The sequence below is a fragment of the Microtus oregoni genome, unplaced genomic scaffold (genome assembly GCF_018167655.1).
Source record: "Microtus oregoni isolate MIOR12 unplaced genomic scaffold, Mior012 000003F_ref0000135, whole genome shotgun sequence".
Classification (NCBI taxonomy): domain Eukaryota; kingdom Metazoa; phylum Chordata; class Mammalia; order Rodentia; family Cricetidae; genus Microtus; species Microtus oregoni.
The window spans coordinates 55,726,203-55,744,738 of NW_024543062.1; the positions used below are offsets into that span (position 1 = coordinate 55,726,203).

General features: G+C 44.5%; 1 protein-coding gene across 2 annotated transcripts in view; it reads left to right on the top strand.

Annotated features, from left to right (window-relative positions):
- The window catches only part of Gpr39 (G protein-coupled receptor 39), a 205,768-nt gene that overhangs the window by 21,996 nt on the left and 165,236 nt on the right, over nt 1–18,536 (top strand). The window lies entirely within an intron of this gene.

The window sequence follows — 18,536 nt, forward strand, 5'->3', positions numbered from 1 at the left end:
TGAGGTTTTTGTGCTAGGGCAGCCCCACTCCCACCCCCACCTATTCTGGTAGGGAGCTTTTGATAAATGCTCTTGGTGATGTTTTCTTTATACACCTGTAAGGCCCAGCCATTATTGGCTATGGAGATCGATATATCAAAATATATTTTCAAAAGACTATCATCAAACCTAGCTTTGTTTCCCAAAACACAAAAATCCCTGCCCCGAGGAGGGAAAGCTGAGCTTCATCACAAAATAAACAGTTGATGGCTCAGACATCATCACTTACGTCTCGCTCGTCCGTCGAGACGGAGGCACTGTGGAAACCAGTTGTGTCTCACGACCCACATTTCCGACACCCATTGAAACTCGAGGCGCCGTGATTGTGTTCTCCCCGTTTTGCTCATGTTAATGATAATGATGAGAATGCTCAATGACATTCTGGAGTTATATTGCGCTTGTCTTCAGGGCGCTCGAAGCATTTTGCGTGCAGTAGGCTCATCAATCCTCACGTGGCTCTGAAGCGTTGGAGGCAGGTAACGTTTGTAATTATATCCAGCTTAGCCCAGAGCCTGTGGCTGGAGGAGGGTCCAGTGAGTTCTGCTGCTTTCTGTGGGGAGACTCGGAAGCGGGATGCCTTTTGTATCTTCTGCCTGCTCCCTCGCTCTCTGCCTCCGTTTCTACCACTGTTCAGGAGTATATTGTCTCACCTTGCAGTGATATTAGATGGATGACTGGCTGTATTAATCTTATTATTAGCTAACAGCAATTCTTTAGTTTTTGTAATGTGACAGGTGTTTGTATCATAGAATTCTTGTGAAAATCCTATTTTGGAACCCAGACACACTCAAGGCAAACAAAACATGCTGGCTGAGAGGAGAGGCCTATGGACCCATCATTCCCTAAGGATCAGTAGGCAGTTGACAGTTGCTAGGGGAGCGGGGAGACATGTTTTTTCATGGTCTAGCTACTGGTAAGTTGCTCATGCTCCTATAAAAAAAACCCTTTATGTCTGTTTTTTAAGCTTAATTAAACTCACCAAATTTCCCTCCTCCACAAACACCCCCAGAAGTTGAAGGGGAAAATAGCTGGTAAGAGGAAGAGGATCTGTGGGAAAGGGGGATAAGACAGGATAATGGGGGTGCGTATGCATATGATCAAATGACATTATATATATGTATATGGAAATTTCATAATAAACCCATTCTGTATAATTAATAAATGGTAATACGATCTTACATATTTTGTATGTTAAAGTAATATTTCCCTATCTTTTTGTTGGGCCATGAAATGCATTTTTCTTTATTTCCTTAGCAGAGTTGCCGATCTTGACCTTCAGTTTCTAAGGCTTGCACAGTCTATGGCTCATGGGGTGCTTGGGAGGAATGGCAGGGAGGGCACACGGTTGGTTTGTGGGGTGAGAAGTATGAGGCAGGGGCCCGAAGATGAGCTCCACTAAAGTTAACCACCAGGGTAGCCCCTTTGGGTCTGGAGCTGTTGGTGAGGTGGGCACCCATCTCTCTACTGCTCTGCACTGTGATGCTCTGGGGGTCTTCTCTGAAAACTGAGATTTTAGGTTTAGGGTTCAAGGAGAGCAATGAAGAGAACATTCCTTTCAGAGGAGTTATTAATGTCATGGACATACAGGCAGCTAGCCACATGGTAGGGCCTCTAAGGAGAGTCCAGGCTCCCACACCCTTAGGCAGAGAGCATGGTGGGGGCTTTGGTTAGTTGAGATCTGTTAGGCGTAGTTGAGGGTATCTTCTTACAGGTCTTAGAGGAAGGGGAAGGTTCTATGTCTGTGGTTGATGAGTAGCTCACAGCACCCTGCAGCCAGGCTGTCCCTGAGGGCAGCAGCAGGAAGGGTCCTTGCCTCAGAGAAGGAATATAAGACTCTGAGGATGTTGAGGAAATGGGAAGGGGCACATAGCCGTTGTATTGCTAACCCTCTGATGTCCGGAGTCTCGCAGTCTGAGGTCAGTAACTTCCTTGGGTAGCAGGAATGGTGTCTGCCATTACCTGAAATCTGGGCACTCTGCGGAGTCTGTTAGGGCGTTACAGATTCTCAGACTGGCTCTCCGTAGGGCTTGCCACTTCCTCTACAACAGTGCTAAGAAAGATGCTGCCATGAGTGGGTGTGGCCTGATCAATGGCTAGACTAAGTTCTGTACCCTCAGCCTTTGCGCCTGGGCTGGACTTCTGACCTTTTGACCTGGTGTCTATTGAGCTGCCACTGTGTGCTGATAGGGCTCCAGAGAGCAGAAGCATCCTCTTTGATTGCAAGGAAACTGCAAGCTCTAGGCTAGGAAGATTGGCATTGCAGGGAGGACGGGCGTGTGTGTGTGTATGTGTGTGTGTGTGTGTGTGTGTGTGTGTGTGTGTGTGTGAGGGGTGTATAAGAAACATAAATTAGAGAGCTAGCCAGCTCCCAGTTTAGTTCTCGCTCACTTTCTAGGGATAGATCATTGGACATTGCACACGTGTGCTAGTGTGTTTTCCTGGTGTTGGGAAATAGACTATGACCAACAGCAACTTCGAACAGGTCTATTTCAGCTTACACAGAGTAGGCCAGTCTAGCCAGCCAGAGAGCCTGTTTTAAAACAGGGTAGATGGTGACACACTTCAGCCTCACTTCAGGTTCATCTGTAGCATCCATGTCCACGTGCACACACACACACACACACACACACACACACACACACGTAAAACCACAAATCAAAAACATTTTGCACTGGTGTCATGGGCTCAGGGTGCCAAGTTCTCATTTCCAGGAAGGTTTGCGCAGCCCTATGTCACCCTTCAGTCGTTCCTCTGGCCTCTGCCACACCCTGAGGATCCAGGCATCTCAGCATTGGGGAGCCTGCCCAGGCAGCCATTGTTCGTTTGCCTACTGCTCTGGTAGGAATTCTCCCGCTCCACCCTGGCAGCTCGTTAATAACTACCACTCGACAAGTATATGTTTGGTTCCTTTGACACATGGCATGTCTGAGATTAGTTCTGATGCTGAAATGCTAAAGCTAGGGCCCTGCTGCCATTTATAATAACATTCATACGAATATTCCCTCGTGATCCAGGGCGCCATTTCCCAGCATAAAGAACTCACAGGGCCAGGTACAAACATGATTTCTTGTTAGACTTCACTTGGCTGTGTGCAAGAAGTACGTCCCGTGAAATGTCATCTAAATAAATGGCTAAACCTGAACGTAGCCAAGCCCATTATTTATCTTAAAAACTAAGAAAAAGAAACACCAAAGGTGAGTGGCTAATTTTTTAAAAAATGGTGTTTTGGAGGGAAATTAATAGTACCTGAATGGCAAGTTAATGTGTGGCTCAAAATAATGGCATTGTGGGTAGAAAAATAGCCTTTCAGACATCACCAAGGCGGAGTGCCAAGAGGCCCTCAGCAAAGGCACGGAAGGACAGATTGCTTAAGAGCTCTGTGGAAAATATAGAGTTGTCCTTTGCAAGTGGTCGCGACAAGGCTCTGCCTGACAAGGGCGGGACTTCCGTTACAAGGACGTGAGATGCTGCTGGAAAGAGAGTGCGCTTCTCCTCCTCGAGCAAAACGCGGCCACTTCAGAGTAGAACAGAAGCCCAAGGACTATCCTGATGGGATGTGTCTGAGAAAAGGGTAATTCTGGGAGAAACACTTTCATTTGCTCCAGATGGTTCTGTGAGTGTTCGTTCCCGAAGTGGCCTCATTCCAACCCAGGTTTCCATGGCTGTGGAGAGAGGGGAGATTGGAAAAGAACCGTACAGAATCTGCAGTGTTTATTGGTTTCTCTGAGTCAACAACGAGGTTTCCCAAGCATTGCAGCTTAGGAGCTGGTGAGTGGTAACCAGAAATGATTTTGTCTGCATTACCCTGCCCCCACCACCCTCACACACAGGGCCTCCAGGGTCGAGGGTAGCCCCGGATGCTCGATGCAGCTGAGGACAACCTTAAACTTCTGGTCCTCCTGCCTTCTCCCAACAGCTGGGATTACAGGTGCGCACCACGCTCCCTATAAAATTATAGATGTGGGAGATGAACCTCAGGGCTGCAGGCATGACAGGCCAGCATTCTACCAGCGGAGCTGCGTTCCCAGACCCTTGATTATGTTTTAAAGAATCCCTGGGCAGCTCAGGCTGTACCTGGCCACGCTGCAAGGTTCTTTCCAAACGAATTAAGTTTGAAATGCATGGTCAGAGTCTAATGGGATGCACCTGACTCAGTGTTCACTCACCCCTACCTTGCCTTGTCATTTGGGGAGCACAGGACAATGTGGACAGCAGTGACTGTAGAAACTCAGTTCTGTTCCTAAGAAACAGCTTCGAGTTCCCTTGTGCAAGTGCCGGGTCTCCACAGGACCAGGCCAGTCTGTGTAATACGGTGATGGGTGATGATAGAATCCAGGTCCTCCTTTGCAGCCCATCCCTCTATCCCCCCCAGACATTATTTATGTCCATTATTGTTATTTCTTCATTTCACTTTTGAGACAAGGTCTCATTATCCAATACTGCGTGGCCTGGAATTTGCTTTGTAAATCAGGCTGGCCCCAAATTTAGAGATCCTCCTGCTTTTGCCTCCCAAGTGCGGGTGTCAAAGGTATGTGGGGCCGAACCCAGTGTTGCTTCATTCTTATTAATGTGTGCTCTTTCCCTGGAAGCTTCCAGAATAGAGGATGTGATATACATTGTCCCAGTTTGTTCTCCAGTTTTCTATTGCTTTGATAAACATCATAACCAAAAGTGACTTGGGGAGGAAAGGGCTTATGTTATCTTACTGTGTATTAATATGAAGGGAAGTCAGGGCGGGAAGGGGAACAGAAACTTAGAGGCAGAGAGTGAAGCCGAGAGGGTGGGGGAATGTCAGTTATTGGTCTGTTCCCCATAGCTTGTTCAGCCTCCATTCTTAATCAACCCAGAGCCACCTGCTCAGAAATGGCACCTCCCACAGTAGGCTGGACTCTCCGACATTAATCATTAATCAAGAACGCCCTACAAGCTTGCCGATAGGGCAATCTGTTGATTAGAGGTCTCTCTTCCCAGGTGACCCAAAGTTATGTCAGGTTGACAAAATCAATGAACCAGAGCATATATGCACACAACTATTGACAGATATAAGCCTTGCGAGTGACCCTGATCATGCCAGGCCGTCCTCTACTTACAAACAAGCTGCATTCCTAAGTGAGTTTATAAATTTGTGGTTTAAAAACAGATTTTCTTTTTATGCATGTGCGTCCTTTTTAAGATAGCAAATACCAAATAGTTACTCAATGCCCACCTACCATGGTAAGAACTGAGACTAACCAGAGACTAAGACTTTGGATGACCTTCAAGCCCTGGAAGCTTGACCTTTAAAGAATGACATCTAACCAGCCCTGTAGGAGCAAAGATATTCTAAGGGAGGAGACACTTGTGCTTCTGGCATCTGCTAACAGACTGTTGAAACCGGGAGAAGAAATATTTGAAGCCTAGAAATCCCCCTTCCCTGCCCAATGGGAAATTTGTGTTATAGGAAGAGATTTTTCATGGGTAATACTAGAGTTTACACAATAATGGGTCAATGATGGCCAGGAACATAAGGAGCCTTTTCAATGCCCATCTTCATCTTGAAGTAACTGGTGCTGCCAGGAGCAGATGTGTCTCACTGTCATGAAAACTCCTAAGTTATAAAAAGTCTTAAGTTCTTAAACATTTTAAATGCGATATTCTGAAGGTCTCTGAAAGATTTGAAGAATACCTATCTAACTGAAATATATCTCTATATATCTATAAAACCTAACTAATTAACTGCAAGCTTGACTATTATAGATGATTATCTATTATTCTATATTTCCTATTTATACGTTACATTTTAAATGAGCTGTACAAATACAATACCTTAATCAAGAGCACAATTATACATATAACAAAATTGACCTTAAATGTGTACCAATAAACCAGGATCTATACCAATGCTAATCATATCAATATCATATCCCCCTTTTAATGTAAAGAAACATTTACAGATAATATTTGGGAATATGGGCATAGTTTTGTCCATACTTCTTCCTGCTTTATGAGTGTACTGTTAATCAGGTCTTTCATGGTGTATCCTGTGTGCTGTGTTCATTTCCGTCAGGAGTTGGGCGAAGTAATTTTTTGAGGATGTTCACAGCAACCTTTCAGAGGGGCATGGTCTATCAAACCATATTGGTTTAGAAGCAATTCATAGGTTCTCATCTTCTGTGATAACAAAAGAAATATGTCTTTTCCAAAGCAACATATCCTTAGACTCAAGATACCTTTATGTTGGTTTAACTTAGCAGACCATACAATGAAATGCTTATCTGTACTTATCTCATTCACAGTCAAAAAATTCAAAGAAAACACAATAATATATATAACCCAAACTCTGTGAATTTTCCATCTTTACATGGCTTTATTTTTCTTTACTCCTTTTAATCTATGACTCTCTGTACTCTGTCTCTTTAAAGACTTTTTAAAAATGATTTACTTCTTTTCCAACTCTCTATACTCTTTTTCTTCTCTCTCCCAAGCCTATATACATTTATCCAACACTGTGATCCATTTAAAGTTCTTATGTCTGAATCTTCCTTATTGCATTATCTGTAATTCTTTACTGTCCAGGAGCAGTTCTTAAAATGCTAATCACTTCTTAAAAACTTAAGTTGCACTATTAGTAGGGTATAGACGGCACTTCCTCCTTGCTCCACACAGTTTAAAACTTATGCTGCATTATTACTATGGTGTATGTGGTACTATCTGCTCCTCCGCATGGTCCAGCATGGTGAAGATGCTCACTGCCTCTGAGAGACATGCACAGTGCTCCATCTCTAGGCACACAGCTGGGCCATGCTGCCATTAAGCAAGCTGCAGCAGTCTGCTCACAAACCCCAGTCAAATGCTCTGTAGCCAGATCTCCTGCCTAAAAGAGTCAGAGTTCACTATGGCAGGGCCCAGAAAGCTGGCATTTTAAAATGGCAAGGCTTTTTTTTTCCCACTGCTGAATCAGGAAAACCTCTCTTAAAGGAGCTGCAACATGCCACCAGCAAACAGCAAGAAGTTGTGTTAAACTCTGTTATTTTTGTGTCTAGAATTCCTTTCTAAACTCCCGCAGGTTTTAAGTGGATTTAGCTGGCCACATTGGTGCGCCAATCTGTAACAAGAAGGCTGCTTGTTTGTCCCGGCTGCCCAGAATCGAAATAATCACACAGAAACTGTATTAATTAAATCACCACTTGACCCATTAGCTCTAATTTCTTATTGGCTAACTCTTACATATTAATTTAACCCATTTCTATTAATCTGTATATCACCATGAGGTTGTACACCTCTTGCGCTCTATTTAAACCTGTACTTCATGTCAGGACCCAGAAGATGAACTTAAGGTGGGGTCACTGGGCCTCTTTTCTCCTTTTCCCCGGGTGGCCACACTGCAAAAATCCCCTCTCAACTTTTCACTACTGCTTGCCTATTTAATTGTCCTCTTTAGAACAGATGGCCAAGCCTGGCATTAAGGGCTGTCAGGTCCAGGATTCTGCTGCTAACAACTCAGGTGACAATTTGATTCAACACTGGGATTGGTGTTGGGGTTGGCAGTGGCTGTGGAAGGGCTGCCAGCAAGGCCCTGAGGGATGGAGTAACCAATGTATCTGAGTTAGTTCCTTCCTCTTCTTCCTCTTCTCCATTAAAACCAAGCTTCTATTTCCTCAACTAAGCTGCCATGCTGCCAGGAAAAAAGTGACTTGTTTAAACCAATTAAAGTGTCACATGCCTAGGCTGATCTGATGGTGTCAATAGCCCTTCAGAAAAAGGCTTTCTGTCCCTTAATAACCCATGACCCAGAAGTGCCTAGGGCTGGCCCTGGAAGGAACATCTTTCTATGGGTTTTGACTCATCACGGGAATTGCCCCTGCTGCTTGAGACAATTTTGCCTCAATTCTCATCACACCCGCTGCCTGATGGTGGAGTCATCACTATTTGGGGACAAGGCTGTAAAGTCAGGGTAAAGCCAGAAAGCCTATAGAGTCACAATTGCACTAGAAAATTACTTAGAAAGCTCACATTGGAGACAAAATTACCCTCTCAGTAAGTCCCACCCAAACACGTTTTCCTTCCCTGTTGGACAGATGATGAGACTGTTCAGTTGAAAAGCAGAAAAAAATGCGTGGCTTTAGAAATAGAAAATGTGAACCTGAAGACGTGAAAATAGCACCTGGAGTGGCAATGTGGGCTTGGAAAGAACTCATTGTAGAGGTCTGTAATCTCAAATTCCAACTCAGACCTCTGCCTGATTGGCACAGGGTCATATATGTGGGACTTTATATAGGCAGGAAGGTTCCCCACTGTGCTCTGGAAACACACACACACACACACACACACACACACACACACACACACACACATGCTCACAGAGCTCATGGAAGCTTTGTCCCTTGGTCATATGTGTATAAATATACATTCTTTGACAGCAATCACCTTGTTCACCTTCCAGAGAAATGCTTCCCAGCTTCTTTGATTCAGTGTCCTTGTGTTGTGCAACCTCTGAACTAAAACAGTACCTCCAGGAGCGAGGATGGAGGCTCATAAGACTCAAAGGTTAAGGAAGTTTGTAAGGCTGAGGAAGCTCACAAAATTTACAGGCTTGGAAAATTTAGGAAAGCTACAAGATTCACAAGGCCTTTCCCCAGAGTTACGTAAGTAGTAACAATTGCAGGGCCCAGGAGACTCTGTGAGTTGTGCTTGGAGATCTAGGAATGTAGCTTTCCTGGTGGGGCTGTGTGAGGATGCAGCTGTTGAGCTGCTCTTGTGTTGGCTTTTTCTGGGTCCAGTGGCATCAGTAAACTCTTTGGTTCATCAAGCTGGACTCGAGTGGAATAATTTTCTTTGGCTGGTGAAGGTGCTCTATTTGGCTAGTAGACATCTGTTTGGGAAAAGTCACCCAGTACCTTGAAAGAGAGGGTGATGTGTCTGGTTGCTATGGAAGCTTTTGGTTTGTGCTGCTTCAGATGGCAGAGTCAGAGCTAGCTGGCTGTGGAGAGCAGACTGGAGCGGCAGCAGGAAAAGTAAGTGGATTGTTTTGTCATGGTCTTCCTCTCACAGGCACCTCAGGCTGAATGACTTCTTCTGTGAGGAAGTGTGGTCTCCAGAATGCAGAGCACCCATGTCTCTGGTCTCCAGAATGCAGAGCACCCATGTCTCTAGTCTCCAGAATGCAGAGGACCCATGTCTCTGGTCTCCAGAATGCAGAGGACCCATGTCTTTCTCCTCCTCATTCTGATTTGTTCTTGTGTATTCCCATTAACTGCATGTGATGAATAAGAAGCACCTTTCAATATGAAACATTGAATTTTGAGGAGATTTTGATCCTTTACATTGTCAGTATCTAATAGTAGCTACCCATTACAACAATTAAGAACAGTCTCATTTAGCAAACCATTCAACAAGATTTAACTTTCATTAAAAAAATAAAACAAACTTTACTTAAATACCTTTAAAGTCCTGGTATAAAATATAATTAATATTTTCTTGGAAAATTTAAAGTGATTTTTATGTTTATTTAAATTTAGGCTGTGTGAATTTATGGGTAAATGTTAAACTCATAGTTGAATTCATAATTTAAGTTATACTAAAGCTTAAAAATTTAACTATATTCATATTTTATGTACTGAATATAGTCACACTCTATACCATTAGCACTTTTTCTCAGTGGAGGCAAAAAAGAGAACTTTCACGAAGAGCATGTCATAACTAAATTTACACATTCATTCAACATTTGTGGGCTATTAATACAACTGCCACATGGGTACAATGATGGAGAAATTTTGTGTTTTGCACTTTTCAGTCATCTATAATCCATAACTTCAAATTTATTTGTTTATTTTCATGCTCAATCAAACCCAGGGCCTTATGCATGCTAGTCAAGCTCCTGACTACTGAGTTATACCTCCAGTTCTGAATATATTTTTTAAGTCTGTCATTGTGTCAAGGGAAGGAAGATAAACCATGTTCCATAGAACAATTCATTGGGATGACTTGTAACTTTTAAATATTTATGTGCCCGCCATTTGTATATCCTGTATTGACTTCCAGTTAGAGTCTCCTACCCTATTGAGCTGGTCCCTTATCTCCCCAGCCAATGGCTGGATTCTATAAATTACTTGTCTGAGATGTAGTCATGGTCTTCTTAGGCTTCTGCTTTCAACTGTCTGCTAAAGGCTGCCTCATCCACCCCATGGAATTTAGAGAGAGGGTGTTTTGCTTTTGAAAACTTCATACTAATAGCCTGGTATCTATTTCAAAACCCACTATTGAGCAAGTGTTCAGACCTATCAGCCAGCCAGTCCTGCTGGGAAGGGGAGAAAGTCTTGGTGTCTCCTGCTTCCCTCAGCTCTGCTGAAGGAATATCAGTGGCTATTTTCAGGATAGAGTCAATTGAGGACACTGGAGAGAGTTCAGCTGAAAAATGTTGAGTTAATCCTGATTCAAGAAAGCCTAGGATTGGGTACTGAGAACCAAGAAACTTAAAGTTCATGAGTCCATCAATTAACCCTGCCTCTCCTGTCCCTCTGCAGACCTTATGGAAATTGGGTATAGTTTATGTATGTACATATTTGTCCCTGTGCCTTCACATATTTAAGTGAGTGTGTTTGTGTGTGTGTGTGTGTGTGTGTGTGTGTGTGTGTATGTGTGTGTGTGTGTTAATAATTAAAGAAGAAACGGTGATGAATTTGAGAGGGAGACATAAATTAGATGTGGAATTGCATGTGCATGTGGAGGTCATTGATTCACATCACGTATCTATATTTTTTTTTTATCACCACTTACACTATTTTTTGAGATTTTTCAGTGAACCTGGCCTTACCAGTTGACTCAACTGTCTGGCCAGAGAGCCCCCAAGATCCCCTTGTCTCTATCACCGAAGTGCTGGGGTTACAGAAATGTGCAATTATGTCTATCTAGCTTTTTGCATATGTTTTGGGGATCTCCTGTCTTCATGCTTGTGCAAGAAGTACTTTACCGGAAGAGGAATCTCCATATCTCTACCCCATCAATTCTTTTAAATTATAAAATATTATTTAAAACCTCTCTATATTCACCATTACAACACAACTGTTTGTATTGCCATGTGCTGTCTTAGTTAATCTTTTCTTGATATGATAGAACATGAAAAGATTGATAATTTTTACATAAGAAGAGAGGCAGGGTGTTTGAGTGTACATCTGACTGTGGCAGAGCAAACGAAGAGCAAGTGGGTAGTGTGGAAGAGAAGCTCATGTGTGAGCTTCAGGAGATCCAGGCTGGCTTTGTGGGAACCCTACTCATGGGAAGCAGTCCAGGCTGGAGATAGTGAGAACTCACTCTCAAGAGGAAAACATTAATACTGTGTTGCAGAGATGACTCGGTTTGTAGAATGCTTGATTTTCAAGACCGGGGACTATTTCCAGAGTCCATAAGAAAATTCTGGACATGAACACACATCTGTAAGCCCAGTGCTTGTCAGGTGGAGATTGGGGCTCACTATCCAGCTAGCTGGGCCTACGAGACGAGGTATATCCCAATGAGAGATGCTGTCTCATAAAATAAAGCAGAATGGACATGGTGGTACATACCTTTAATCCCAGTACTCATGAGACAGAGATAGTTGCAACTCAGTGAGTTCAAGGCTAGCCTTGTCTACATAGAGAATTCCAAGATAGCCAGGCTGACACAGAAACCCAATTTCAAAAACAAACCCAACAACAACAAAAACAGCACAAGGTGAACTCCTCCTGAGGAATTATAAGATTGTCTTGTAGGTTCCTTATACATACATGTGCATACATACACACCTTTCCCCATGAACATGTATACATGCTTGCACACACACACACACACACGCACACACACACACACACCAAAGAGGAAAGCATTATTCTTTCTTATTGGCCCATTTACTTCTTAAACCTCAAATACTTCTAGCATCAATGCCATGCTGGGGACCAAGCACCAATGTGAGTTTTGGTGAAAAAGGAACTTGTCTACAAACTATAGCAATATTAACTTATCCACATTCACACAAGTGTTTACTTTCAATTACAATTACAAATTACATGTTTTGTCGTTATCTATTTTACTCTTTCAGAGGGCCCACCACCCAGCTCCCAAATAAATCGCACACAAAAGCTTAGTCTTAGTCATGAATGACCAGCCTTAGCTTAGCTAACTTCTTGTCAGCTTTTCTTAAATTTCTTGACTACCTTTTGCCTCTGGGCTTTTCCCTGTTCTTATTTCTGTATATCTTGTTTTCATCCTTACTCCACTTCTGGCTGGGTGGCTGTGTAGCTGAGTGGCTGGGCCCTGACTTCTTCCCCTCCTTCTTCTAGCTTGCTCCTTTTCCCTCTCTTTAGATTTCTCTTCCTATTTATTTTCTCTGCCTGCCAGGCGCACCTATCCTTTCTCCTTCCTCGCTCTGGGCCGCTCAGCTCTTTATTAGACCATCAGGTGTTTTAGACAGGCAAAGAATCGCAGCTTCACAGGTTAAATAAATACAGCATAAATAAAAAACCTTTACATCATTAAACAAATGTTCCACAGCATAAACAAAATATCTTAAAATAATTTTCCATGAGTCTTTTTTTAGTATAAATATTGTCTTTTAAAATATTCCCTATGTCTTCTTAATTTTCATTTTTAGACTCTGGATGACAGAATGGAACGTTTTACTTATGTGTTTTTTAATTAAAACTGTGTAATAATAATATTTGTTATTATTAGTGTGTGTGTGTGTTGGAGGGTGTTTGTGTGTGTGTGTGTGTTGGAGGGTGTTTGTGTGTGTGTGTGTGTTGGAGGGTGTTTGTGTGTGTGTGTGTGTTGGAGGGTATTTGTGTGTGTGTGTGTTGGAGGGTGTTTGTGTGTGTGTGTGTTGGAGGGTGTTTGTGTGTGTGTGTGTTGGAGGGTGTTTGTGTGTGTGTGTGTTGGAGGGTGTTTGTGTGTGTGTGTTGGAGAGTATTTGTGTGTGTGTGTGTTGGAGGGTATTTGTGTGTGTGTGTGTTGGAGGGTGTTTGTGTGTGTGTGTGTAGGAGGGTGTTTGTGTGTGTGTGTGTTGGAGGGTATTTGTGTGTGTGTGTGTTGGAGGGTGTTTGTGTGTGTGTGTGTTGGAGGGTGTTTGTGTGTGTGTGTGTGTTGGAGGGTGTTTGTGTGTGTGTTGGAGGGTGTTTGTGTGTGTGTGTGTTGGAGGGTATTTGTGTGTGTGTGTGTGTTGGAGGGTGTTTGTGTGTGTGTGTTGGAGGGTGTTTGTGTGTGTGTGTTGGAGGGTGTTTGTGTGTGTGTGTGTTGGAGGGTGTTTGTGTGTGTGTGTGTTGGAGGGTGTTTGTGTGTGTGTGTGTAGGAGGGTGTTTGTGTGTGTGTGTGTTGGAGGGTATTTGTGTGTGTGTGTGTGTTGGAGGGTGTTTGTGTGTGTGTGTGTTGGAGGGTGTTTGTGTGTGTGTGTGTGTTGGAGGGTGTTTGTGTGTGTGTGTGTTGGAGGGTGTTTGTGTGTGTGTGTTGGAGGGTGTTTGTGTGTGTGTTGGAGGGTGTTTGTGTGTGTGTGTGTGTGTGTTGGAGGGTGTTTGTGTGTGTGTGTGTTGGAGGGTGTTTGTGTACATGCCATGGTGTACAAGTGGAGGCCAGGGGGCAACCCCAGCAGTCAATTCTCTCCTACCTTGCTTGAGACAGGATGTCTTGTTTCTGCCAATAGCTGTGTCGTCCTGGCCCCAGAGCTTCCAGGAGGAGCGGATTTCCCAATTCCATACTGATTTCAACAAGGCAAACAAAATGATTCATTAGTCAAAAACCTAACTAATACATGTATTAGAGTCAGCTTATTTATTTTAGGTCAAATTTTATGACATGATAGACCAGCGTTGGCATATGGAGCCCCTTCTAAGTGATGTGCTCAGGACATTATGGCTGCTTTCTTGGTCTTTCATAGTTTTATGAGGCTTTTAAACTGTACACAGAGATTTACGGTTTTGTCTCTGCCTCGGTGACAAATTGGTGGGCATACCTGTGATTTATTTTTCACTAATTTGTTCTTGGAGAACAACCTTGAAATGTAACTCTCCAATATAACACTGTCACTGTGAGAAAAGATTATCTGATGCCTAGAAACACGGTAAGGTAAAAAAAAAAAAAAGTCAGTGTGGTATTTGCAATAGGTCTTAGGTAAGGGCAGAACCCTGTGCAGATGAGATGGGTTGAGAGAAGCCTCGGGAAGATTGAGGTTTGCTTGGCATGGCCCATGTGATAGTCAATATTATCAACTTGGCAGTATCTGGAATCACTTAGACAAATCTGTGGGCATGTCTATGAGGGATTCTCTAGACTGGGCTCATTGAGGTGGGATTTCAAGCTTGAGCTACTATGCCCGTTGTGGGTGCTGGGAATGGAGCACAGGCCCTCATGGTGAACACTTTCCTGAATTTCTTCCTTGTCCACATTTCTTGCAAGCTTTTTGCCTGCTTCGTTGCTGGCTGTTTCTACACCAAACTCTGAAGTATCAAGCAAACTTTGTCCTCTAAAAACAGATGCAAGACTTCAGAGTTCCAGGTCCGATTCACTGCTTTCCCGCACCGTTTCCAGCTGCAGGTCCATCCAGAAAGATTTGGGCCTCTGCGGGAGCCTTGGTGGGCTTCTCTTTGTATAAAAGTCTCTCCATTTCTTCTTCCTTGTTTTCTGTCTTACTTGCACCTCCAGCTTCGTGACCTGGGCCTTGTGGTTTGGGGGCTGGTGACTGTTCTCTGGGTCCAGTGTTTCTGTGGACACCCAGCTGGCCTAGATCACACTCTTGGATCTGGGCCATTCAGTTCCTCTTCTACATTACTGCACTGGTGTTTCTCTGGCTCATTTTGAGAGGAGAGCCCCTTGCCTTCCCTATGCTGCAGTTTGGGCTTTGTCTCCCCTAGGCTTCATTCTGCATTGTTACAGACTGCGGTGGAGAGGACTTGGAACACAGTCAGGATTTAAAAAGAATCAATGTGTTTCTCAGATAGTAGAGGGCTTTGCTATGATGCCTTAGACCCTGGGTTCAACCCCAGGTACATGAGCCACTCCTGAGACCCTGGCGCTCAGGATATGAACACTGGAGAACCAAAAGTTCAAGGTCACTCTCGGTCCAAGGCCAGCGAGACACACGAGACCCTGTCGGTCAATAAATGGGATGGCTTACCAGTTGTAAGCAGGTACTATGCTTGCAGAGGACCCAAGTTTGACTCCCAGCATCCACATCTGGCAGCTCACCCCCACTTATAGCACCCAATGCCCTTTTCTGATGTCCTTGGGCATTTTGCACTCATATACATACCCATATACAGATAAGCATGGATATACATGAGTAAAAATAAAATAAGCCTTAAAATTAATGTAAAATAAAAACAAGGGAAATGTGGTATGTATACACAATGGGATTGTGTTGGTATAATTAAACAATTCACTGGGGGAAATTTTTCGACTGCCAGTGAAAAGAGTGCACTGTGGGTTTTCACAATGCTCTCAAGTCTCTGCTTCCTTTTGTCTGAACCCTATTTCCAAAAACGTCATTCACCCAGCACAGTCTGCTAGCCGGAAAAAGCTGAGATGATCCTTTGTTACAGGGAGAGCCACGACCACCTGAACGGCTTTGGTGACGGCTTTGGTGATGTCCTGGAGCTGGGGAGGGTGTGGTTGAAATGTGTGGAGAATTCCAAGTCTGCTGTCAGGCAGGTGTAGATATCTCAGCGGGGGAAGGGTAAGGAAGGGTAAAAGAGCCAAGCTAATGCAACTTTGGGTCCCGGGAACAAGTCAAGGATGAGATTCCAGAACTCGCAGGGCACACAGTTGGCCAGTGTCGAGTTATGAATGGGCTCTTCAAGGAGCCCTGGACCAGAACAGACAGGGAGCCGAGCCTGGGGCTCGGGTGTGTTTGCCTAGCGCTCATGAGGCCCTGCGTTCTGAGCCCAGGACTCTATACACCAGGCGTGGGGGTGCGTGCCTGTAATCTAAGCACTCCAGAGATAGAGGCAGGAGGATCAGAAGGTCAGGGCCATCCTTGGCGACACAGGGTGTTAGAGGTCAGCCTGTGACGTGATGGTCAGCTGGGCAGAGGGTGGATCTTTTGGCTTCTTTCTTTAGTATGAAAAAAAAATCCTTTTATCATTTTGAGTGTCTGTTCGTATGTGGTTATGTGCATCTGAGTGCGAGCGGCTTCAGAGGCCAGCGAAGGTGTTCAGTACCCTAGAACTGCGAGTTACAGGCACTTGTGAGCTGCCTAGAGTGGGTGCTGGGACCAGAACTCAGGGTCTTTGCAATAGCAATAAGGGATCTTAACTACTGAGCTATCGCTCCAGCCCCAAGGTAACTGATGGTAACTGAAGAACAGGCAGACTCTCCCGGAAGCTCTGAGTCTACACTTTCGATTAGACAGACTGCAGAGGCCAAGGGGTCTTCTGCTCATGAACATGTGTCTCGCGGCTGAAATGAGATTGTAGGTTTCGAGGTTCTGACCCGGGAGTTTGTGAAGTGCGCCTACATTTTATCTCCACTCACCCCGGCCACCACCTCTCCTGCCACTCAATGGCACAGAGAGTCTTAGGGGCTTCCCTTGTTCTCATCTTTTGATATTTATTCATCCAAGAAATGCTTAGTAAATCTACAGACCCGCCAGAGGAAAGCGTCTGGCAACCTTGGCATGCTTTCTTTCATGTTCCATTGGGGCGGAAAACTGAAACATGGCTTCTATTTCCTGCCAGTTGCCGCCAGCTCATCTGTAAATGTGCTGTAGAAATTATTCTCTTCGGAGGCCGGAGAACCTGGTGCAGTGGCTAAAGCATTGGTTGGTTTTGAGAGGACCTGAGTTCAGACCCCAGCACCCACGTCAGTGGCTTTCTGGCCTCTGTGTGCACCTGCGCATGAAACACACACAGTCACACACACACACACACACACACACCCATACACATGTACACATACACGCACATGTACACACACACGCATACACACATTAAATGTTTTTTAAAATAAGATTATTCCTTTCTTTAACCACATAGACACACCTCACCCAGGGAATCTGAAATTGATTTTTCTTCCCTCTGACCAAATAGTGCAACCCCACAGAGAATCCGGTGTTGTCCTGGGTGGACAAGAGGGTAATTCCCTTGGTATGTAAGAAGCTACGAATTTTTATGAAGGTGATTTTTTTTTTTTTTTTTTTTTTTTTTTTGTCTCACTAGCCAGCTCTTTGCAAACTCTGGCAGGAAAACTGTCAATGTGATCAAACTTTTAGTTTGTGGCTGGAGTCAATGATTAGAAAATGGTCAAAATAAGCAAAGGGGTTTATGGGCAATAGTAGGCAAGCCCCCACTGTAGCCAGAGCTGCTAGCATTTGGTGAGATCTCTGAACATTCCTTCCTCCCTCGCTCCATGCTTATTGCTCACCCTCTTCCTGGTGTTAAGGGTGTTTTCTCTGTGTTCTTGGATTGGAGGACTTCTCATCAGCCCTCTTTTGTGGTTTTTACTTTTCAAAAACATTCCTCTTCAATTCTCATCCTCTTTGTTCTGAAGCTGAACGGAGCAAGTGTGCTTTAATGAACAGAAGCACTGATCTTTTTTTTTTTTTTTTTTTTTTTAAAGTGTTGTTCAGTGAGTGATTGACAGGTAGTATCATTTTCTGCCTGCCGTCTGCCTGGAATATAAAGGAACCTTCAAATGACCTCTTCTCCTCTCCCGCAGGCCTAGCACGGTCTCTCTCACTCCCTCTTCCTCCCACCATATCCCCTACCTCTCTTACTTCCCCAAGCCGCTGAGAATCACCCGATATATTATTATCCCTTTTCACACGTGTGTGTGTGTGTGTGTGTGTGTGTGTGTGTGTGTGTGTGTAGGCTAGAAGACCGAAGACAACCTTAGGTGTCACCCTCGGGTATGCCATTCACCTCTTTTTGAGACAGGGTCCCTCTTTGGCCTGATGTTCACAGATTATGCTACACTGGCAGGCCAAACAGCCCCAGGAATCCTTCTGTTTCTCCGTCCCCAATGCTGGTATTACAGGCATGTACCACTGACACCCTGGTTGCTTAGAAACATTAGTTCTGAAAGCAGGTCCTCATGCTCACAGGGCAAGCACCTCACTGCCCAAGCCATCTCTTCAGATTTTCGGGTACACCCTCACAGAACCTCTTGCAGACCTCTGGGGAAGGAGTTTGGCTGAGTCAGCCAGCTTGCCAACCCAGGGAGGTGTGCCCAGCGGAGATAGATGGCTCTGGTATGACTTCCCAGTGGGTGGCTGTGTGGTGTGATGGAACTGGAGATAGCATGATGCCCTGTCAGCGCCAACATCCTGTCTTCAGGGCTGAGGAGGATCTGCTAGGAGAGCTTCAGGGCGCAGGTGTACACGAGTGTCTCCCCAGCAGGGCTGGCAGGTGTGTGCATGGAATGCCTCTGTCCTTAGGTTGGAGCTGTGTTTGCCAAGGCCTCTGCCACTGATCAGCATGGACTTTGCTACAGGACAAAGGGTCTCTGCGATAGGCCTTCTGCCAAAGCCCTGTCATGCTTGACATTCGTAGAGGCACCAACTG